Genomic DNA, 24,405 nt, shown 5'->3' with positions numbered 1-24,405 from the left:
ACTTAATTTTAAGATTGATGTTCTTTTGAAGCACCCACTTAAAACATGCAGAGGGGAGTGAGTTCTCTCTCAACAATTCTGTATCCTTCCCACTTCAATTAAGTCCTGAAAAATTTCCAGGTACTTTTTCCTGAGTCATTCAATGAGTCCTTCAGATAAAAATGATTTGACATTGCTGATATTTCTAAAACACTGACAAAGCATTCATTTTGCTAATAAAAAATGCATGTACGTGGCAAAAGGCTGTGTTCTTCTTTTTAATTCTAGTCTACAAACAGAGTTTCAAGCAAAGATGGGTATACAGTGGGAATCAATTATGCATTTAAAACTGGACTTCAGATATTAAAGTATCTGTAATCAAACACCTCAGCGGTTTCCAACAAGGCAAACTCAAGGCAGCGAGGATACCAAAATGCACATTTTCTCCGATGCAATGGGTGAGAATAATCTGTTGTCATTATTTGCAAAAGACTCTTATAAGCATAATTGAAAATGACTTTGTGATTGACTTAGGCTTATTTTTGTCTTTAACAGTGCTGTGTAAGAAGAAATTAACCACCAGAAAAACTATGCTGCACTAATGTTAAGGCTCAGGCTGAAATTCCATCCTTAACTTGGTCTATTGTGTGCAGATATAGCAAGGGCACCCAGCCGTGGGTGTTCCCATGCACCACATGCTCCGTAGCACCGAAGCACAGCCAAAAGCATTAGGACTGAAGTTTCAGCTTTAACTTGGAATTCAGTCCCCTTTGTGGTTTTATGTCAAACCCCCAGCATTAATTTGAGAATGTAAATGGCAAAGCTAGGATAGCGGATGCTAAATTAGAATTGAATGACCTGAAAAGGACTCTACAAGAATGCAAGCGTTTTCCTCTGCAGTAGGCATGGCAGTCAGCTGCTGGCATCTGTGGGCATTATTGAACTCCACGGCCTCCTTGGCATCTTGTGCTGAGTAATGCCTAAGAGCAGTACCCTTATTTCTTAAAATTAATTTTCAAATTTGTGTAATTAATTTGTGCGTCAGTCTCTTAAGTTAGCAGGCTAATAAAGAATGCATGGTGTTCAGTTTTTGGCTTTGATCTTTCTTGGTATGGAACATAGCATGCTTCAGTTGAGTGAAAACCTTATATAAACTTCAATCATTGCTCAACTGTTTTCTTTCTAAATAATACATTTAATAAACATAAAGGGTTACATAAATAAAATCTTGATTACTCTTACCAACATAATTTTACCAATAATGCTGCTAAGCAAATTCTGCATCCTTCCAAAATGTGTACCATCTCAAATATTTGCAGCTGAGTATGTCTAGAAATGACCTAAAATAAGCCTATATACATATCCCTTCTTAAAATGTAAAACAATTTGCAAATATATTCTTTTTTTTTTTTTTCTGTATATATAATACACTACATTATCCAGTTCCTTTCCTTTCTGAATTCCTTTCCATATCCCTTCCAAATAATTTTTTTATTTTGCAACCATATCCTTTCACCTTCTCTCCTCTGCCACTTGCACACCTCTTCCACATTTCCTTTCCCATAGAGGGAAACAGAAGTTACAAAACATTTTTTCTTCTCATCTGAAAAGAGGATCAATCTGGAAGAGATAATTTGTGCCACTCATCACTCATTTTGTCTGCTGTAGGGACAACCAAACCAATGTGTAGGATGTAATTAAAATCCAGTTGGTGCCAGCAGGCTCTCTGGCAGCCTTAGGTTTGTTTCCATTAATTCATAATAGATCTACAAATGGATTTAGCAACTCAATATCAAATTTCTGTAACTTTGCAGTTAACTTGTGTCATTACTGTATATCGATTTCAACTCAATCCAATTTGAAATGATCAAAATAACAGAAAATGTAACTTAACCTCAGACCCTGCTGCACATGTTAGCATACCTAGCATGCACGATGAATGCACGGAGGATAAAGCTTGGAACTCAAAGTTTAAAAGTTTCATGTGATGCAATGATTTAGAGAAAAAAAGGGTCTCGACAAGACATCCATTTGATGCAAATACGTGACTTACAGAAAGCTCAGGACTTTAATATTGAAGAAAGCTTGTATATATATTTGAAAAAAAAACCCAGTGCTTTCACAATATAGAATGTGAGCCACTTATTATGCAGAATCTCAACCAAATGCACGACTTACCAAAAACAATATTGAGGTAAAGATGAAAGAAAAGCAAAATGGTCTCATGAAATGATTTAATCTGTTGAAGATTTTTCAACACTCCATTTTTTTACCTGTTAGAAAAAAATCTGGACATAAAATAAACCAGGGAAGAAGAGAAAACAAGCACTTATTTGGAGCATACAGAATTTATGCTTTGGAGAAGGAGGGTCTGATCATAGTCCAGAAGAATGATCACAGTGACATCCAAGTTCATAGAATCCTAGAATCCTGTGTTGGAAGGGTCCTTTAAAGGTCATCTTGTCCATCTTCCCTGCAATCAACAGGGACATCCGCAGATCGATCAGGTTGCCCAGGGCCTGATCCAGCCTCACCTTAAAAGTCTCCAGGGACAGGGCTTCAACCACATTTCTGGGCAACCTGTTCCAATGCCTCATCACCCTCACTGTAAAAGACTTTTTCCTTATATCCATATGAAATATACCCTCTTGAAGAGTAGCTTAAAACCATTTCTCCTATTTCTTTCACCACAGACCCTGCTGAAGTCTGTCCCCTTTTTTCCTGTAGCTCCCCTTTAGATACTGAAAAGCCGCTGTCAGGTTACCTCGCAGCCTTCTCTTCTCCAGGCAGAACAGCCCCAGCTCCCTCAGCCTGCCCTTGTAGGAGAGGTGTTCCATTTCATGGATCGTCTTTGTGGCCCTCCTCTGGATGTGCTCCAACAGCTCCATGTGTCTCCTGTACTGAGGACTCCACATCTGGATGAATCAGTGCAGAGCACCAGTGCAGAGCAGAGGGGCAGGATCACTCCCTTGCCCTGCAGGCCACACTGCTTTGGATGCAGCCCAGGATACAGTTGGCTCTCTTGGCTGTGAGGGCACATTGCTACTCATGTCCAGCTTCCCATCCACCATTACCCCCAGGTCTGCACTCAGCTCTTTAATCCCCCAGCTTGTATTGGTAGTGAGGGTTGCCTCAACCCAGGTGCAAGACCTTGCACTTGGATTTGTTGAACCTCATGAGGTTCACCCAGGCCAAATGCTTAAGCCTGTCTAGATCCCTTGGGATGGCATCCTGTTCCCCTGGGGTGTCAACTGTACCCCACAGATTGGTGTCATCAGCAAACTTGCTGAGGGTGAACTCAACCTCACTGTCAGTATCACTGATATGCTTTAGCTTACACAGATTCTTCATTGAGCCATGGCTGTGTACCAGAACAGACTGTCCAGAGCAGTGATTACAGCCCCAGGCTGCCAGAGATCTAGAAGTGTCTGGACAACGCTCTCAGACATAAGGTCTAATTTTTGGGTGGTCCCTTGTGGAGCGTGGACTCAATGATCTTTATGGGTCCTTTCCAACTTGGGATATTCTATGAGTCTATGATGGGTGTTTGAAAAAATTTCTAAGTATGACTGCTTAGCAAAATGAAACTCTAATAATACTAAGACCTCTAAATTATCAGGAATCACTCATGAGACAGAAACAGGCTAAAAGAACTGGCTAGTGCAACTCGTAGATGAGGATGGAGCAGCACTGCTCAATATAAATATTCCAAAAGTAGCTGCATCTCTTTCTTGGCAATAACAACTTCTTTCTTTCAAATAGCTGCCCTGTGCCATGCTGGCTAGGGGCAGCAAAGTTTGAAGGAGCAAGTAAACAGTTTGCTTGCACCTAAAACCTTGACATTGTTGCTTGAATATTTCTCTCCCACTCTTCATGTTTAGACCAAGCTGGTGTACACACAGCAGGTATTCCTCTGTTACTAGAACAGAAGCAGAATAAAACTGGATATAAGGATAATACAGAAAACAGCCTCAGTTTGACAAGTTTTTAAATTTCACAATTCAGTTGTAGAACTCTCATTTCTAGCAGAGCTCGTTTTTTAAGTAAACTTCAAAAGAAGTCAGAAACTAACACATTTCCACCTTCAGAACATAACAAAGGCAGATAAAGGTCCACAGCTTTAAAAAGACAGAGAACCAACACATTTAACAAATCATATATTTACACCTTAACTTGCAAGTTATCACACTGCACCACTTACCAGTTCCACCTCTGTGGCTGGGATGCTGCTGAGCATGCCAGTCTACAAGGACTTAATCACAGAGTTGTAGAATCATAGAATCAGAAAGGTCGTAAAAGATCACGAAGATCATTTAGTGCAACCATCAGCCCATCCCCACCATGCCTACTAACCACATCCCTCAGTGCCATACCTCCACACTTCCTGAACACCTCCAGGGATGATGACTGCACCACCTCCCTGAGCATCCTGTTTGCACAGAGCACCAGGAGACATGCAGAACTGTCTGCTTATGCTGGGCATATAGATTTTTAAGGTTTCTCAAGTCGATAGAATTTTGCCTTATATGTGTGTTTGCACTGTAGAAGATAACACATGCCCCTCTTGGATTGCTTTTCCCTTTGTTTGGAAAGGCAGAAAGTAGCTCTATCTGATCTGTTCTGAACTGTATTAAGAGAGAACCCATTTATTACATCACAGTTTAACATCAGCTTAACTGCATGCCCTTCACTTCGGCACTATGTAATTCTGATCCGAACTACCATTCCCAAGTTGTGGGTACAGTTGTGGTCCAACTCATGACAACTGCAAGGTGATATATTTTTACATGATACTTTATAGCTTTCAGAGCTTTTTGCTGTCACAGTGCTTGATTCTGTAACAACTGTACATACTGGAAAAAATGGTTAATAGCTTTAAGAGTAGATCACTGATAGACAAATTTTTTGTTCTGAAATGGGAAACTTATGAATCCTGGAAATGCTGCAAATAAATAGGAACTTACAAGAGAAAACAAACTGCTCATGGAATGAATGGTAGACTGATGGAAGAGAGTGCATCCCCAAAAGCAAGAACGGGAGAAGATGAGAAAAAGAGGAGACTTTCCAATAGGAGAAATAACCAGTACAGGTTCAAAAGACAACTAAGGGGATGAAAATCTGAGGGTAAGGGAGTTAGATATGACACAGTAGTATGCAAGCAGATAGTCCAGAATTTCAGTTAAAAAAAAAATAAAAATTAATAAGATATTAATAAGGTATATCTTAGTATATCTTATATATATATCTTAGTATATATAATAAGTATATCTTATAATAAGATAATATTGTAACTAAATGAATAATAATAAGATAGTATTGTAGCTAAATGAATGTATTGTGTTAACATTGAATGGCTGTTAAATATATATGTTAAATACGTTCATAATTAAATATGTACACGTCTATGTATGCATAAAGGCAGCACCCTGCCATGGTGTGTTGAGGCCAGTGTGTGCACTCCTGGAGAAACACTGGGCACGGACTGCCTCCCTGTCATCAGAAACGACTGCAGTTTGCATAATTCCAAAACACTTTCCAGAATACTAATCTTTTTGTAAGCACTATTGTTCGCATGTTTGCACCTCACAAATGTTTTAAACAGTGGCTGAAAAAGCAGTGCCTTCCAGAAAACCACATGGAGAACAGTCTCACCACAGCATGCTGCCTGCCAGATGTCATTACTCACTGAAAGACAGAGACTGCAACCAGCCAATTTTTAACCTGAGTGCTCTGGATTCACTCTGCCAGGGGATGTCCATCCCAGCACTGGGTCCACACAAAGCAGAAATATCCTGTGATTTTACCTTCCTGGACTAAGAGACAGGTTTCCACATAGAGGATTAAATGCATTTCAAACCAGGATGCTTATGTAATGTTTAAAAAAGCTCACATCATGCTCTCAATAATAATAATAATAATAATAATAACAACAACAACAACAACAACAACAACAAAAAGATGACAATGTTAAGCAAGCATCATTTAAGCTAGCCATTTTTTGATCTCTGTAAATGAGCATTTCTACTTAGTAAACCCGCAATTACTTTTAAAGATCTTCTTGTTCTTTATGAATCTACTCAAATTTCAGGGTATCCCTTTTTGATGGTTGAGATCTAAAGAAAATTCAGTTCAAAAACACAGTGAATCCTGGAAGAAAGCTCTGTGAGCTGGTGCTCAACTCTGAGACAGAAGCAATAGGTTTGTTCCTCATAGAGAGACAGAACTCCTCAGCCATAAGACTTGCAGGTTGGAGCTTGAAGGCTCCTGTTATTCCACATGTGCACTAACAGTACCACAAGTTCCTGTACATCATGCCAACATAGATACCACTTGTGCATTGCTATGATGTCTGGGCACAATAAAGAGGCTTAAAAAACATCTAGCAGTCAAGGTATTAAAATTTTGCAGTAGGTTTTGATTTTGTTCTTTTTTTAAAAAAAAACAAAATAGGGAAGGCCATGCAATTGCAGGAACTCTTACTATACATACTGTGAGATAAAAAAAATTGCATAAAGCACGGTCTAAAATAAAGAAAAGCCCAACTAATTGCCAATACTCCAAAAACATTCCCCTAAGAACGCGTATTTGGGAATCCTACATGAGACAGATTGCTGGAAACACAGGAATACAGTGCTGGGAACGAGTCAGAATTTCCTTCTGTGATAATGTGACCATTACAATGCTAATCACATTAATGCTCCCTCAAAAACTCGAAAATTTCCTTGGGGGAAGGGGGAATCCAGGCTTTTCTCCAGCCATTTTATAATGACATTTTCCAAGACAGACGTGCAAATGGCAAAAAGAAGTATGTGAATTAAGAAAACACACAAAGCAAGGTATGCTCTGGGTTCTTCTGCATAAGCAATCAAAATGAAAACTGAATAAATACTTAACTGAATCTGTCACTATGCACTCTATAAAAAGAAGTCTTGCATTTTTTAACCCCCATTTTTACCTATGTTGTATGAAGATGATTCCTCAGTTCTCAGAGAGTCTGGTACTTAAAAAGGTGGCATAAATGATGGGGAGCTAATGGATTAGGTTGCCATAGAAAAGACTTACCAAACCTCTTGAAGCATTAAGCAGCATCTGTGAAGTGTGAAACTCTTCCCTTTTGCATACAGCAAACTAACACTATTAGATAAAACTTCCATTGTGGTAAATTAATTAGAGAATAACAACGTGCAGAGAAAGAAAAGAGAATTCCTTCAGAGCTTTCCTTCCTTTCTTCCTCCCTTTCTTTCCACTTTTTAGTAGAGGTTTGGCCACATCCATGACAAATGGCCATCACCACGCCGCATGGGTCAGCCTTGTGCTTGGGGGTCCCAGCAGGTACCAGGAGGGACCCAAAACCAACATCCGCGTGTCCTCCAAGATTAATACAGCCATAACAACAAAGGCACTGTGGCCACAAGAAATGTTTATACTGTAATTAAGTTGTAAAGTTATATTTATTTCTCCATAAAGCTGCTGACTTCACTTCTAAACAAATCATTTGTTTTCTGGAGGAGTGAATGAACTTGTAACAATGCCATGTGTAAAACTCGCATGGCTCAAAACACACTGTATTTTCCAATGACTGCACTTATTTTTTCTAGTCTCGCTTATTTTTTTAAACTTTCTACCTATGCAGAATTTTTCTTCTAAAACATTTTATCTGACACAGAGATAGCACACAGAAAGAATGGCTACAGAGAGGCACTGGAGAAACCCACAGTTCTGCCACCGCCTCTCTTCAATTAGCAATTTTCATCAACACTATCTTCTATTTTCTCAGTGTTCTAAGTCAAAAGACTCAAAAAAGTGATGTTACTCAGAAATCTCTAATTCCGTTCATTCAAGTTGACATATTTATTAAAGTAAGCAAGCATTACTGTCTCAAAGGATTTCAAAAAAATTGTGCAGTATTTCAAGTCCTGAGTAGAATACAGAATGCACCATACTCCAAGCTGATAAGAAGGAACTCAGCAGATTGCTGTGTAGGTCAGAACTTTTACAATCAGATTCTGGCAGCTCCTAGCAAAAAAAATCCTGCATAAAAAACCAGAACAGGTGACGACGTTAAGGGCACCGAAAGGAGGTAACAAAATCCTGCATTCACTGAATTCTTTACATTTATAGATACATTTCATTTGCAAAGACAGGATGTCTCACTGTCTCAGAACTGGCATCAAGGACATGGCTGCTCATGATATTAGATTTACATTAGAGAAATGTGAGATCCACCTTCCACTGAGTAGTTTCAATCACGGTTATCCTGAAAGTTGAAATAAATTCAGGATGAAATACTGTAATAACATAACAAATAGATATTTCTATTGGTGCCATTACACAGCATAAACCTGCTGCATTCCTGATTACCACAGAGCTGTGAACCCACCATTTTTTACTACTGTTTATAAATTCCAACCTCTGATTTGAACTTCCCTTCCATGATGAAAGCTCGGGTGTGCATTACTTAATCCTCCCTTCAAAGCCCATCACTGCTGCACCATTAGCGCATCAGCGAGGTCACAGCAAAGTGTTACTTTCTCCTCTACAGCACCCCGATCTACCAAAAAAACAAACAAAACCCCAAACTACAAAAAAAAACACCAAAAAAAACGCCAATCTCTGTAGCCACTGAGTCATTTGCTTCTGTGTGACATCCCCTGTAGCAGAGGTAAAGTTGTTTTCAGCCATCCTGGTTGCACCTTGAAGTGCTTTCTGCAGCAGCAGTGCACTGCAGCAGGTCAACCAGAACCTGCTGGTTTTCTTCTTCAAGACCTCTTTGGTTCATTTATCACAACTGTCACCTTCTTGGAAGCAACCTGGGCTGTTTTTACAAACACTTCTTGTCTTTGGGAGGTCCAGAACTCAATCTGATGCAATTCTCCCTTCTCCTCCTCTTCAGAATTGTTAAGGTTATCGCTATCTCAGGTTTCATTTGTGAAATAGTTTGAACACATCATTTAATTCAAGAAGGAAAAATTGCATAAAAACCAGATTGCAGAGATTAAGTCAAATTAATGCTGTATTTGTCCAACCTTTTTTCAAACAACCTCTCGGAAATCCTGAAACCTCCATCATGCCCACATTTTTTGATGGCCTATTTGTAAATGTTTACAGTGCTGACTAAAAATAATGCAAGTTGGTCTTTCCCTCCTCTGCTTGAGAATATTCACCATCCAGCATTACAATTTGAAAGCACAGATTGATGACTGGATTTCTAGCCGATGATCAGCCGTGGAAAACAGACCCATCCTGGAGCTGTACTGATGCTTATTGCAGCATACATCAAGAGAACAGATTTCATCTTTCACTGATTTGTTCAAGTCTTATAAAACAGGCTTTAGAAATAACTCACACAAACAATGAAGACTTCACCACGCTAAACACATTTTCTAATTTAAGGCTGCTGAAATTCTCCAGAACAATTTTTCTGTGAGAATCAATTCCATCATCACAGAATCATATTAGAATCATTTGAGCTGGAAGGGACCATTAAAGGCCATCTGGCCCAACTCCCCTGCCATGAACAGGGACACCTCCATCAGGTGCTCAGAGCCCCATCCAGCCTGACCTTGAGTGTCCCCAGCGATGGGGCATTCACCACCTCTATGGGAAAGTTCATGTGCTAATTCACTATTTGCCATAAAATTTCAGGATGACACACAGAGAAAGGGCCGAGTACAGCTTAAGAGCAATGAATGGGCTGGTTGAACCCACCATAAAGAACATAATCATAAAAACGTAGAATTTGCTTGATTTAAAAAAATAGGGATATTATCTATTTATCTATAGCATCTGAAGTATTAAGTCCATTCCTTTCATAAAACACTAAAATGCAACAATGCAATCAGTATGTAACTTGCAACACACAAGGAAAAAGAGACAAATGTATTTAGTTGTGTCCTGCCCACCCCACTCCCACCCATCTGACTCCTGCTTATTAACTGTGGAAATGCCCGTTTTTGCCATGAATAGAGAGATGCTATTTCCCCTGCAACTGCCAAACTTGAAAATGGTTCTGGGGAACAAAAAATTAATAAAAGAGCTCTGATGTCAGTAGTGAGATGAGGAGAAACCAATTACAAGGTTGGTATTAATGAGCTTACTAAAAAACCCTGTTCAATTTAAATGGCAGTGAAAGAGAAATGCAGATTGCTGAGGTCTCCATTGCATTGTGCATGCACTCAGCCGAGCTCCAGTTCTCTTTGCTACCATCTGCTTTTGGGCTGAGGACCTTCGGGGAACATCTGCAGGGGAGAAGAGGGCCTCAGGGTGCTCCTTACTGCAAACAGACACAGTGCCACATCAACACAACACTGTCATTATGCTTTAGTATTTTTATTGGCCATGAAAAACAGTGAAAACAGCCAGCCCAAATAAAAGTCAGTTTGTAAACTCAGTAATATTTAATCTTCTTCTTAATGGGGAAATGTTTGGAGGATACTTATGACATTAAAGCTTATTAAAAAATACTTATCTGAAGTAGTTATACTGGTGTCCTTCTCACTGCAAGAGAAGTGCCTTGGCACACCTTTGCCCCAGCCCTGCAGAGCCCTGACTTGCCAGCTCAGATATTTCAGCTTTGTGACCTGCCAGCAGATGCACGGGTTTGAAAAACACTTCCATTAAAAAAAGCAAATAAATGCACACCTACCCAGTAAGACTTAGCTCATGCCTCTAGTTCTGTCTCAAAAGTATTTTAAAAACATTTAGATATATGACTGAACATGGGCAGAGATGATACCAGAAGGATGGAGGACTGACAGCACAAGCTCAGAGCTGAGGCCCATTTCATCCCCGTGGGTTGGGACCACAGGGTAAGAGCACCTGAACGAGCATGATGCTGTGCTTCAGCCCCAGCAGCACGTCTGCATTCATTCGAGCACTGGCCATAAGCAAATGCTTAGAAAGGAATAAAAATATTCCTTCAGTATTAAATCTATTTTGAGCTCTGGGACATCCTGAGCTGGATGTAGTTTCTTTTCATTTCACAGCCCTCAGTTATATCACCTTCTGGCACTTACCCAACATCTCCTTGAGTCCATGCAAACTTCTAGCGACTTTAATGACTTTTGGCACAGAGTTTCACACAACTATTGCCTATTGTGTAGAGCTGCACAATGAATAATAGACCCTGGGAATGTTCACTTTAATTCAAATTATAAGCTAGTGCTGTGACTAAGGGAAACTTAAATGCAGCTGATTATTTCTCTCTCCAGGATAGGCATTTAACACGCACAAGTTTTTCAGCCTCATAGTAGAGGTAAAAAAAAAAAAAAAAAGCCTCTGTAGGTACAGTTTCCATATCATTTCACAAACTACTAAATAACAAGATGATATCACCACAATCTTTTTCATTAATGATCTGTCCAGGGATATAAAACTTCAATTCTAGGAGAAAATGCCATTTCTTTATCCCACTAACCAGTCCTTTAAAAATTCCCTTTTACAGACCACCTCTTAAGTCCTTTCTTATCCATTTTAATAAACATTACTTAACAGCTCTGCACACTGCCAAAATCCATTATCTTAAGCTGTAAATTGATAGCTGGAAAAAAATGCTTTCACTTTGAGCTGAATAAAAGCATTGTGCCTGCTATATATTTTGTTTTCTTCAAAACTGCAGCTGCACATTTCCAACTAAACGATACATGGTTGTACTCAAAACTGATCTACTTTCTCACACTTTGTTGATCTCACAGATAAAGCTCGAGCATTTTAATGATCGCAGAACTGTTCTTAAGGTAACATCTGAAGCTTTTCAGATCCATATCTAATAACTGTATGTGCTACTCTTCTTGAGCTCTTGGAAACAATGTCAAGTGACCTTATTTTCAGAAGTGGGTCAAAAGCAATGCAGTTGAAAAGCAGGTTTTCTTGTATTTAAATATTAAAGATTAACATGTTAAAAGGCATCTTTGGTTTAGAGTCATTCCTGAAGTGATATGGTAATTGGGGGCTGGTGGTTCTACAGTCACAGCAATAACAGAATCCATTTCGGTATCCAAATGGTAGAAATCCACAGCAGAGTACTTCTTTTCACCGACTCCAAGGCGATGTAAGGACCAGGTTGCTCAGTACGGTATTTAAGGGCATTAAATACAGATGAATAGAGCACTGTGTATCTCTACCATAACACCAGTGTATTGCAAGGCTTTGAAAAACATCCGGCTGAAAACAAGGGCTCATTTGGGAGGACAAGGGAGGCAGAGGAGATAGGTCTCTTTGCTCCATCTCCCTTATTGCTTGAATTTACTGTTTAAGTTTCCAGCTTTTAGCTCCATTAAGTCAGTTTGCTCTTTATGGAGCCTCCTGCAGAAGCACTTGCAGATGGTTTGCTCCCAGCCCATGCTCCGTGTGCCTCCCATCACACACACTGCTGCAGACACCGACTGATTAAGAAAAGGTAGCACTGCTTTTACACGGCTTCTGGCAAGTCACAGAGTCTGTAATGACTTGCTTTAAATGGATTACATCTGCATTTAGAGATCCTTTACAAAAAGCTGATAGTTTAAAGGATTAGTGGAAATAACACAATTGGAATTTGGTTTTTATTAACCTTATCCTAAATTCTAGAATGAAGTTCCTGTAAACACAATCTGGTTGCCACCACTGTTTTAATATGTAGCACAAAGTTTTTCCTACCAACAAATCCATCTGCTGGCAGTTCCTGAGCAAATGACTAGAAGTAGATTTTTGACAGTACAGAGGATGAGCACTGGAAAACAAAACACTTTAAGAGTCAAATTGAGTTTTTACCTGCAAGATCAACACCTTATGATACAGATGACAACTGCACAAAGAACATTTCATGATACATATGAAATCTCTGTCAGCATTAAGTGCAGAAGAGCAATACCTTTGGGTTATTTCTGAAAAAAACAATGAGCCACCTTGCAATGCCTGTGCCCTCCATCCTGTGTGAGTAGGCACAGCGCAGCACGGCTCTACTCAGAGATGAAGCAGCTCCTGGCCCCGTGAAATCTCTTTGAAGGCATGCACGTGGCCGGCTGAATACCAGCTGACACTTGCACTCTACTGTCATGCAGGAATTAATCACAGAATCATAGAATGGTTTGGATTGGAAGGGACCTTTAAGATCATCTATTTCCACCCCCCACTTCCCCCTAGACCAGGTTGCTTAAAATCCCATCCAGCCTGGCCTTGAATACTTCCAGGCAGGGGGCATCCACAACCTCTCTGGGCAACCTGTGCCAGTGCTTCACTGCTTACGAGAAGAAACACAACAGCCATGCACACTGGCTTCATTTTGCTGTCTATAGAGCTCCTGGGTTCAGTAACTCCCCTTCTAAGCTCTTCCACTCCCTTGATAATCTATATATAATGTATATGAAATTTTGACATCAGCTTCGGAGGCTCTGTATCTTGGTTTCAAGACTAACCGCCTGAAGAGAAGAATTGCAACATCAAACATTCAGCGTGGAGTTCTGGTGTGTACCTCCACAGAAGTTTTCCAAGAGAAATAAGCCAGCATATTGAACATAGAGATTGTGGGAGAACGTTCCTCGCCACTACAGACAGGTGAAAACAAGGCAACAGCTCCAAAATTCATAAAGCTGGGTACCAAAATGGGCAAGGTTCCCAGGAAGAGCTAATGATTTACACCACGTTGGACAAGCTCCCTTCTCCAACGACAGCCCAATCACCCTCTGGGTTTGTTGTAGATCCAGTGATAGAGACAGCTAAGTTAAACTCAAAGTAATTTCTTCTACAGAACTAAAGTGTATGGAGTTATCCCTTGAATTATTCACATGCTGCTTTACTGCTGCATGTAAGCATCAAGAAAAGAGAGCTAAGTCTTCACTAAACCAAGTGCTTAATCTTTAAAAAAGTTTTCTTACGTAAAATAGTTCAATTGCTTTAGAATATTTTCTCATCTTAGCTAGGATTTTACCACCTACATATACTCTGTATGCCATATTCTTTAATATCCATGGGTTTTTCCCTCCTAGATTTTTTAATGGAAGAACCCAACTTGACAAAGCGGCAGATGCTCTGGATTACAGAGTCTAGAACAAATCTCCAGACCTTTGGCACACTGTGCATCATTATCCTGACATGGCATCACAGAGGCACTAAGCAGCCAGCCTTAGCTTCTGGTTGCAGGGCTTTGAAACATAAAAACGCTTGGGGAGAATGAGCACGTTATTCTTAATACACAGCACAAAAAATTCAGGTGCATCCCAGTGTGTTTAAATACAGTTTCAGCAGATGCAGAGGCATAATTCAAAGATAGAAAGAGTAGTCTCACATCGATGTATCCCCTTTAAAAGCTACAATCACTCTAAAAACCCTGGTCATCCAAAGTCATTGTAAGAGAGGATGAAAAGACATGTCTGTCTCAACCGCAGTCTTATCACTGCCACTCTTTTTAATTCTCTTTACCAAGTCCACAGAACATACGTAAATTCTGTATACCAACAGTTTTCCTGAAATAATCTACTCCAGATGCTCACCACTCTGTGAAGTTCTAAGTTGTTCATTTCTACTCGGTTGCTCCACTTTTGAAATTATTCCCATTTTTGATCTCATACAGAGAAAGGACAATATCACCTTTCCTGTATCACCTTCCATAACCTTAACACGCAAAATATTTATCTTTGTTCCAAGTTTTGCCCTCTTTCCCAGACAATCTGCCTTATACAGCATGGCGACCAACACTGCGCACTCTGTGCCAGATGGAGCCTAACTCTCCTGTAACTGTATAGCCTCCTATTTTGTGTTTTATCCCTCTGATACAACCTAGTAACTCACTTCTTGCAGCTGTGCACAAGCCTCATGGTTTCAATGATTTTTCCACAATAACCTTCAAATCCTTCTCCTAGTCAGTGTGCTGAATGATTGTTCCATTTCTGCACACACTGTGTTTCCTTGGTTTCTTGCTCCCAGACTAATTATTTCACATTTTTCCACAGTGAACCACATTTGCCAGCTGTTGGCCAAGTCACCTAAACAGCTCTAAATCCTTTTATATCTGATTGTATCATTCCTAATTCACTGCTCTGAATTTTACTACCAAAAAAAAAAAAAAAAAAGTGTGGGGGTTGGGGGGAGAAATAAAGCTCTGTGCACAAATATACATATATATTACTTATATGGGAGCCATATGCATGTGATCAGTATAATTTATCATATGGTTTTGCAATCTATCAGGCAGCTTTGCCCACCTCACTCGCATTTTTCCAATAATCCATCTCTGCTGGGACCGGTTCTAGCACTCCACATTCTAAGCAGTTTCATACAGCTGCCATGAGAAAACCTGCCACAAAACCCTGCTCATTTTCCCCAAAGTAATCCTGCCACTTCAAATCACACTTACCTGGAGCTTAATATCCAGCCTCAAACAGTCAGCACTGCTCTGTCTGGGATCTGTGTTCATGCCTTTTTTTTGTGAACCCTTAAGGATGAGTTGTGAACCAGGTTCATCAAACATCCGTAAACTCTACCTATTTAACATTCACAAAACATTTGCTTCCAAATCCTAATTGCCAGAAAACTACTAATTTATCAATTTTAAATAGCAACATTGAGTTCTGTAAAACAATTTTTAACAGTTATATGATTTCAATTTTCCTTCCTAGTTAGACTATTGATGTAACGTTGTAAGAGTCTGCTCATCCCACCCCAGCAACAAACGCTGGCCACCTCAGTGCCTGCATACAGGGACAGATAAATTACCAGTGACCATACAGCCTAGTCTATCAGTGCATGTGAGCCTTCCTAAAGGAAAGCCCTGAGCTGCCTTTCTCATCCTTTTCTAAACTCTGGAAGCTTAATGCAGGACTCTGCTCTGCATTAGAACAAAGCAATATCAGCACTTCCATTTCAAAGTGCATGTAGCTAAAACATACAGTTAAACAGAGCTCTGTCACCTTCTGACTCATCAGGCAAGACTGTCAATGAGTAGCTTAAAACCTCCAATGTTGCTTTATAATGTCCCTTTTCTTCAAAGCTGAAGCATCAGCCACTCTTCAGCTATCAGTCTGGAATACTAATCTCAAATTAAACAAACTCTGCATTATGTTTTTGAAATTTGAAATAGCAATCTGTGCTGATACATCCTGACAAAAATGTTTTTAGGATGTTTTTCTTTAATTATATTTACAGCTTCTGCCAGAAATTCATTAAGGCTACTGACTCTGAGTCACCCAACCAGAATTCTTGTCAATTTAGTATTTGATGAAGCAGCTTTCTCCTACTTTTTTTTTTTTTTTTTTTTTTTTTTTTTTTTTTTACATCTCAAGGTATTTTATTTTATTTAATAAAGGAAAACATGAATCAACAGCTCAGCGTTTTATTACAAACCATTTAGCATATGTTATACTCAGATAATGAAGCCCAGCCAACTTCTATAACATCTCCTGGCCAATGTCTCCTTTTCATTCACTCAGCTCAAAAACTGCAAAGACGTTTCCCTTATTGGGGCACTGAAGTGTTACATTAGAGTCACTTCTAAAATGACTTATGTGCAAGAATTTCAAAAAAGGAGTTGGTAGAAATACTGGGGCAGGCTAAAAAATGGTCTTAATTTTCATTATTTTACCCTATTTTCCTGGAGCGCAGAGGAAATAAAGCTCTAGCACTGCCATCAGCTGTAGCTCCAAGCATTGTGCCAGGTGAACGTGTTTCATTTCTGACTTCATAACTGGAAGAGTTAATGTGAGTCACTGTAGCTTTGTAAAAATGCTCTCTAGTAGAATATAGTTAAAGGAAAAAAAAATCTTACCTTTGGAGCATTTCTACCAAATGGAGAAAAATGAGAAAAATTTCACACGAGACAGAAACAGAAAAAAAGTAGGACTGGAGAGGACCTCCTGGATCATCAAGTTGGGTCCTTTGCTTACCTCTTTCACAAGCCATTTGGCACATCTAGAAGTCAGAATGGACAACACGGGGTGAGTTTACATGTGTTCAAAGCACAATTATCTTGTATGATTAAGCCTAGGGCTCCTGGGGACTTCTTAATAAAAATCACCTGGGTCATTAGAGGGCTCGCTCCCTCTGTAGCTGCTTTGATCAGCAGCCACATAGTTATCACCCACACTCATATTTTTAGCATCCAGCACTTCATTTAAATAGCTAAAAGAGAGCAACCATTCCTGCAGATTTATGGTTTCAGAAAATCTAGAAAATGAAAGATAAGGTGCTTATGCTTATATTTGGGGACTTTCTTCATGGTTATAGGAGATAGACATGACTGTGTCAGTGTTTCTGCATGATAAATAGGTGCTTTTACTCCTGAGTAGAACACACAGCAATGGTGCTGTATCCCATCTTTCGCTATTTAAAATGTAGTCAATGCTCAACTATTTTAACACATTAAACAAGCCACAATAATACAGCTTTCATGTTTTATTTCAAATAACTTTATCTGAAGGCACTGAAGGGCCCAACCTGAGCAGCACAAGCGGCTGCAGAACAATGTGAAGTGCACACATTGAGCCTTCTGCATGTGGGCAGCCACCACCCATCAGCTGATCCAGGTAAGCACAGCACTTGAGTTTGTAGCTCTGGGTTTGAAAGGCAGGACAAAACCAGAAACTCCTCCTGAGGCCACCAGCATCTGAATTTCTTTTGGTACAAATTCTGGGAACTCTTGCTGTAGGAGAGTACATAATGTACGACAGCTGGCAGCTCATTACTCAAATATTTTACAGCAGAAAAAAAGGAAAGCAAATGTTTCTCACACACTGGAAAAGGAAAATTCACTCTGCAGAAGAATAACAACAGTCAGTTTGTGACAGATCCAATCACAAGCATGACTGCTGAGAATGTGAATATCAGTTTCCTGAGTTCTGAATACAGCACTTAGCAGATAAACAGTGTGTCAGGCAGCTACAGCAACATTTCCACTCTGAAGAGACTCTGTTACATCATCACTCACGTATTACGCTTCTCTAAGAACAATTTTGTTATTAAATTGCTGTGCAAAAAAAAGGCAGAAAAGCATGAATGTTATTTTAACAAAGAGTTAAATCTTCCGTAACAAAACTAGCAACACGATTACAAGGCACAACGCTTGAAGTAAGAAAGCAGGAACAGGAGGTAAATTTGAAGCTAATCCCCAATCTGTGCATCTGATTGCTGGAAGAGCAGAGATCTTGCCTCAAAACATGGCCCATTCCAGCAAGACAAGAAGATCAAAGTCCCTTTTGTACAGATTACACCTGATGGCTATTATGGTGCTATGCTGCATGCAAGCAAAACTTCAAAGCACTTTTAAGGGCTCTTACTCCTTTTCTCTAATACATACAACAAAACTCATTGTATTAGCAGTTTTGATTACCTCTGGATTTCTCTGAGAATCCAAATGCAACAGTTTCAAATTACACATTATCTGAACAACCCTTCTGAACAACCCCAGGCCCTGTGCTATGCTTTCTTTACACATCTTCCTGCTCAGGAGACTAAGGGATCTAGTCTAACATTTTCTAAAGCTTTAACTCAACTTTCTGTATACAAAACACTTTTTTTCCCCCCATTTTCAATTGCAGATGCTGAAAACATCTGAATAGCTATTCCTCCAGCCTTCCTCTGCTGGTGAGGAAAACAAGCCTCAAATTCTTAGAACTGTATCTCGAGTCACTACTTATAATTATTATTTTTTTAAATAAAAGAAAGAATATATCTCATTCCCAGGTAACATTATTTTAAGACACTAGCTATGTTCAAAGTGAATCAGGTATTTAACTTACTAGTCCAAAAAAGAGCTAGTGAGAAGTATTTTGGGGAAGAAAACACCCTGAAAAAGCAGTGGGAAAAGAAAACAGCGTATGTCAAATAACAGCACAGCCTAATCAGCACCAGAAAAGCTTATTCTACGGATATTCTAAATGTAAGAGGATGGGCTGATAATATCTCAGATTAAAATAATTTGTGATATAGTAATTCATTTAGACATGGGAATGATGAAGGTGCTGTTAGAATAACCCAAGTTTTAGTGGCCTCATTGTGAAGCATGCTCCACTTGTTCACATTGTGAACTCTGCTCCACTTCATGAGGAAGGTGAAGTTAAACCCAGCTGGTGCTGGGTCACAGTCATTTACCTGGAGTGACCTGAAATTTCATCCTGCTCCAAGTGGGCAGTCATTGGTAGCTGGAGAAAAGTTGCTTCACCTTTTTTTCCCTGATGGAAAACCGGAATGTGCTGTGCCAAGATGCTAAAGAGAATGCCCTTCACCAAGGCTAGAAGAAGGTAAATTTATATCCGTCTGTTATACTAAACACAGAATCTCTTTTTTGTATGTTTTACCTATAACACGTTAAATTGGTGGGTGTTTCTGGGACTAATTTAGTTTCCATTACTAAAAATAATATTAAGAAACCCAGAGTGTTTTAACAGCTTCAAAATACCTTAGAATGAACAACAAATTATTCTCCCATTATTCAATTAATAAGCTAATTGATAATCGCATGATTTTAAAAAAACATCAAATGAGTGCAATATCCTGCTTTAAAGATTCATATTTTAAAAATCCTAACAAGACTGAACTTAACAAATAGTAATATAATGAACATACTCCTTGCAAGCAATGATTTGGAGCTGTACAACTCTGTGGGTTTTGCACCTCATGGGTTCCGTGTTTGCAGATATTCACTGCAGTTAATGCAGGGCAGTTGGACTACATGACCTTTAAGGGTCCCCTCCAACTCAAATGATTCTATTCTATAATTCTTCAGGAACTCCTCTGCAACTGTTGCATGAAGAACATGGGAAAATTTGCTCATGCAGCTGATGAGTGAGAGCTAACCACAGTGTTCCTGTGCTTCTGGTTTCAACTGCTGCAGGATAACAGATTTTACAGGTCCTGCAGGCCCTGCTTTGATCAATGCCCTTCTTCCATGAAAGGGAGCTGAACTCGGCCTACCAGCAGCACACAGAAGACACAGGCAAATCCCACATATCAGAAACACTGCAATGTGTTTTTCATTTTATTAATTCAATTCCTCAAGCAATTAGTTGCACAACATGCTTCTTCATCTATGTCTGAAGGTCTCTTGCCATTTTCAGTTTCTCCAAATTTATGAACAGGAATATAAAATCTATTCCTGTAACAGCCTGAAGAGAGAAAATTCTGGTTATAAAGCAAAGGAAAAAGCCTCCCAGGGGCTGCTGAGCCAAGCTTTCATCTGATCATAAGAGATCCAGTAAGAAGTCACAAGGCCCCTCCTCGCACGTGTATCACTGAGGGCTTTCCAAGCCCTAGATCCCAGTTACAGAGGAGATAGCTGCACACTGGGTGGCTGCCAACTCCAGCAATTGGCATGGCTGGAACAGCCAAGGCACCTCCCTGCTGCAAGCATGCCAACAGATGACGGTGGTGGTGTTCTGCAACTGGGATAGAAAATTAAAAATCACTTAAGTAGTGTCCTTGACCCTGAAGAATATAGGAAGCTAAGTTACAGCAGGGAAGCATGATAGTTACTTTTCAAACACACTACAAAAGGAAGACTGAACATCAAAGTTTTGACTTGGAAAATTAAAAAATAAAATTAGAATCAGAGTAATGTGCCTGACAGACAAGACTGTTTCCTTGCAAATATATAAAAACACTTCATATGAAGAACTGCAACAATTCACATCCTCTTCTCCCCTCCTTGCAAATATTTTGCACATGGACACTGTTAGACTTCTTCCCATACCATCCCTATTTATAAGGCTAATAGAGTGTGCTCTAGTGGAACAAGAGCTACAAAACCTAGCGATCAAACACACTGCATGTACAGTGTTTTCTTCTATAAAATAGAGAAATACATATTTTGTATACCATCAACACAGAGGGTGGTGACACACTGGAACAAGTTGCCCAAGGAGGTTGTGGATGCCCCATCCCTGGAAGCATTCAAGGCCAGGCTGGATGTGGCTCTGGGCAGCCTGGTCTGGTGGGTAGTGACCCTGCACATAGCAGGGGGTTGGAACTCAATGATCTTTGAGGGCCTTTTCAACCCAGGCCGTTCTATGATTCTGTGATTCAACACTATGGTTAACATACACACTGTGTGAATTGGTTCCTGTTCTCAACAATTAAAGTTTCCTTTTTAAATGTCGGATAGCAAGTAATTAATTGAAATACTAAAGCATAAAATATGCAGGGCATTAGCACGAGAAAGCGAGGATATTATATTTAACAACTGGGAAAACTTTCAGATATGTAAAAATCTTTAAGAATTGAGACCAAATACACTTCACCACAGCAGAAGTTATTTTATAATTTGACATTTCAGAACAATAGCTTGGGAAAAGCGGACATAAATTTGCTATAAACACAGCATCCCCCTTTTAAATTGAACCACAAAAGGACACTGGTGCCAGGCAGCTTCTTCAAACACTTCTGTGATTTGGTTCATCCCAGTGGGAGGCTCTGAAGAGCAGAAGTCAGCTGTGTAAGCCCACACAACTGGCTTTTTAAAGACAAATTTCAGGACAGAAACAAAGCCACTGACCTGTCTTTATAATTCACTTAAATTATGACTGAGATATTGCAGTTTCCATTATTTTCAATACCCTACAGCAACACAGTTACTTTCAAAGAATGTTTACTTAATAATTCCAAGTTACACAGCAAGTTTCAAATGTACAAGATCATTCTGTTACCAGGGTCTTTTTTTTTTTTTTTAAGACATCACAGCACATTTCTGAACACGCACGCTTTATTTTTGTACACAAGGAAGCAAGAAGCATACCACAGATTGCCTCCCTGAGAGCCATCATTCTCCATCAGAGCCATAAATCAGTGAACAAACGGAGATGACAGCATTGGTTTTAGAATGATGAAGGTGTGAGATTTCTTTCTCTGTCTGAGACAAGGAGAACTGATTTTAATCTACATATAAAATATCCAAAATGCATGCTTTAAAAGCCTTTCGCTCAGGCTAACATTTATGTCTGTATCATGTTTTATTTAAAAGAAATCATGTCCTTTGATCCTTCTGTTATTAAGAGTTAAACTTTGGGCCGATGCTTTGCATACATTTCAAGCATGTTATGACTGCTGGGCTATTTAACTACGCAGGGATTACATGGGAAGTATTACAGGAAGTTTGATCTTTAAAAGAAAAGCACAAACTCAATCACCTTTGCAGAATTGATTTTTAAGGCTACGGTGGATTTCTTTTGACAATTTTCAAAATGTTTGCGTGAGATTTACAGGAAAAAAAAAGGCAAAACAAACTTTTATTAAAGTTAGTCAGGAATGAAGGGTGGTGAAAACTGCAATGTGCACTTTGGTACCAAAACAAACATTTATTAAACACAAGTATGGGGAACTCAGATGTACAAATCAGTAAAATGAGGCATTCTACATTTCGGCTTATGGTCATAATTCTATTAGAAATTAATTTTTCATTTTGTTTTGATGAAATAGCAGAAACAATACCCTCTTTAAGGTAATACATATTCTGTATTTTGTAGGATTTTGTAGTCCTTTGATGATTCTGTTTACCCTACCAGTAGGGAAAAGTTAGCAGAAGGAACAAGAATGCTGTATCTGTAACAACCGAAACAAATGAAAAAATGAAGAATACATTTAAATTTACAGATAGCAAAGCTGTAATAACGATTCTATTGCATCATTAAGGTGGGAAAAGATAGTCTAAAAAAATCCACTGAACTTACTGTATACTACTGTCCTAAATTATAGGGCATCAGTTAACTGTTTTTTCTTTGATTACTATTATTATTATTATTATTTTGCAGTTGCTGATCAGTCTGTAGGTGGATTGCATTAACAAATTTTAAGAATGATGGGATTATGTAAAAAGAACCCTTGGCCCCAGCCAGAGATTAAGTGGTCACGTCACACACTTTCTATTCTGCCACCTTGAAAACTTCTTCAAAGCCATTCTAAATCCGCGTGAGGGTTTTCAAAGCAGAATGCTTTCAAAAACCATCTGCAAAAGAAAGTATACAAGAAATAAACCAGCCAGCTCTTTTAAAAATTTCTGTGATTATTAATTTTTAGACACCCACAAAAGGCCTCAGAAAAGCCCAACTCTACAGCTATTCAGCTACTTAAAAAGCAATTTAAACAAAATCTTTCAGTACTTCATTGAAAGCATAAGCACAAATCCAATTTGATAGCTGACAAATGTAAAATACCAGTTAATAATATTCACTTGTTTTGAGCTTCACACTGCAATCAGTACTTAAATCTTTGTTAGGGGTTACATTATGCCTAACAGCAGAATCAGCGTCCCTCATCTTGTTTGATACCAATTCGCTGGGAAGCAATGCTAAACATGGGGAAAAAAAAAAAAGAAAAAAAAAAAAAGGCACCTCAAGCCCTGCAACTTAATGTAGCCTTCTCAAAAGAGACAGAAATAAAAAAAGGTAGGTCTCAAGATTCAATAAGAAAGCAATCATGCTAGAGATATTTCCAAAAAGAAAATACTATGAACCTCACTGGAAATACATTGCATTTTATAATTTTTTTTTTCTCTGATTTCAGATTTTAACAAAATGGATCACTGTATCTCTAGCAGGGCTCCAAAAAGCAGAGTTAGCTGCTATAAACCTGTGCACAAATGTGACTCATGGGTGGGAGTCACCTTGTTGGCATCCAAGACTTACAGCCAAGCAGTCCCCTCTTATCACTTCTGGCAAAGCCATTTTTCACACACCCTACGGCATATAAATCATTAGTTCAATCAAAGATTAATAGCTGTCATTTTCTTCATGCCAGAGACTCCAGAATAGATCTGCAATGTGCCATTTCCTAATGGACCACCTCAGGTTGGATACCGGGAATAAGGTCTGCACCACAGGGCGGTGGGCATGGAACAGCCTGCACAGGGCTGGGCACAGCCCCGAGTGCCGGAGCTCAGGGAGTGCTGGGACAGCACTCTCAGACATTGGGTTTGGATTTTGGGTGGTGCTGTGTGAAGCCAGGAGCTGGACTCCATGATCCTTAGAGTCCCTTCCACTTAAGACTTCTTTAGCTTTACCTAACTCCTTATCCATAGCAGTGGTATGTGGAACAGAAGACGGCAAGAATTGACAAAAACACCGTAACGTTTTCACAATAACCACTATAAACAACTCCCAGTACAGAAACATAGTTCACATTTCCTTCATGAGTACACACCAGAGGAAACAAATGATTTCAGGGAGACCATAAAATGGAATCAGGAGCCGATGCAGAGCAGGACAAACACACAGCTGAAAACAGAAGCTGCCAGCTACCAGCAGACCACTTCTCATAACAAACAAAAAGCAAACTAGAGCCCCTCTGTCTCTGCCCTTCCAATCCTGACTTACAAAGGAGACTTACAATGTATTTCCAGAAAATAAGCTAGCAAACAAAAATTTATAATTTTACAGTGCACTAAATAGAACAGTGTTAATACCAACACTGATCTTATGACCCACACAGTCCTCCACATATCACTTTGTGTTAAGCACAGGTGTAGCTCAC

The 24,405-nt window shown here is 39.3% G+C and overlaps 1 protein-coding gene and 1 long non-coding RNA gene across 4 annotated transcripts in view; both read right to left on the bottom strand.

The window, feature by feature from the left end:
- MICU2 (mitochondrial calcium uptake 2) overlaps positions 1 to 24,405 on the bottom strand; it is a 133,825-nt gene that overhangs the window by 68,667 nt on the left and 40,753 nt on the right. The window lies entirely within an intron of this gene.
- LOC149920264 (uncharacterized) overlaps positions 5,923 to 24,405 on the bottom strand; it is a 58,902-nt gene continuing 40,419 nt past the window's right edge. For all 3 annotated transcript variants that reach the window (XR_016463365.1, XR_016463364.1, XR_016463366.1), the window contains exon 3: positions 5,923 to 24,405. This exon is cut by the window's right edge. This is a non-coding gene — a long non-coding RNA (uncharacterized LOC149920264).

Source organism: Phasianus colchicus, chromosome 1 (assembly GCF_987193195.1).
Source record: "Phasianus colchicus chromosome 1, bPhaCol1.hap1.1, whole genome shotgun sequence".
NCBI lineage: Eukaryota > Metazoa > Chordata > Aves > Galliformes > Phasianidae > Phasianus > Phasianus colchicus.
The sequence above is the reverse complement of the archived record's forward strand: the minus strand, read 5'-3'. Positions and strand labels throughout refer to the sequence as shown.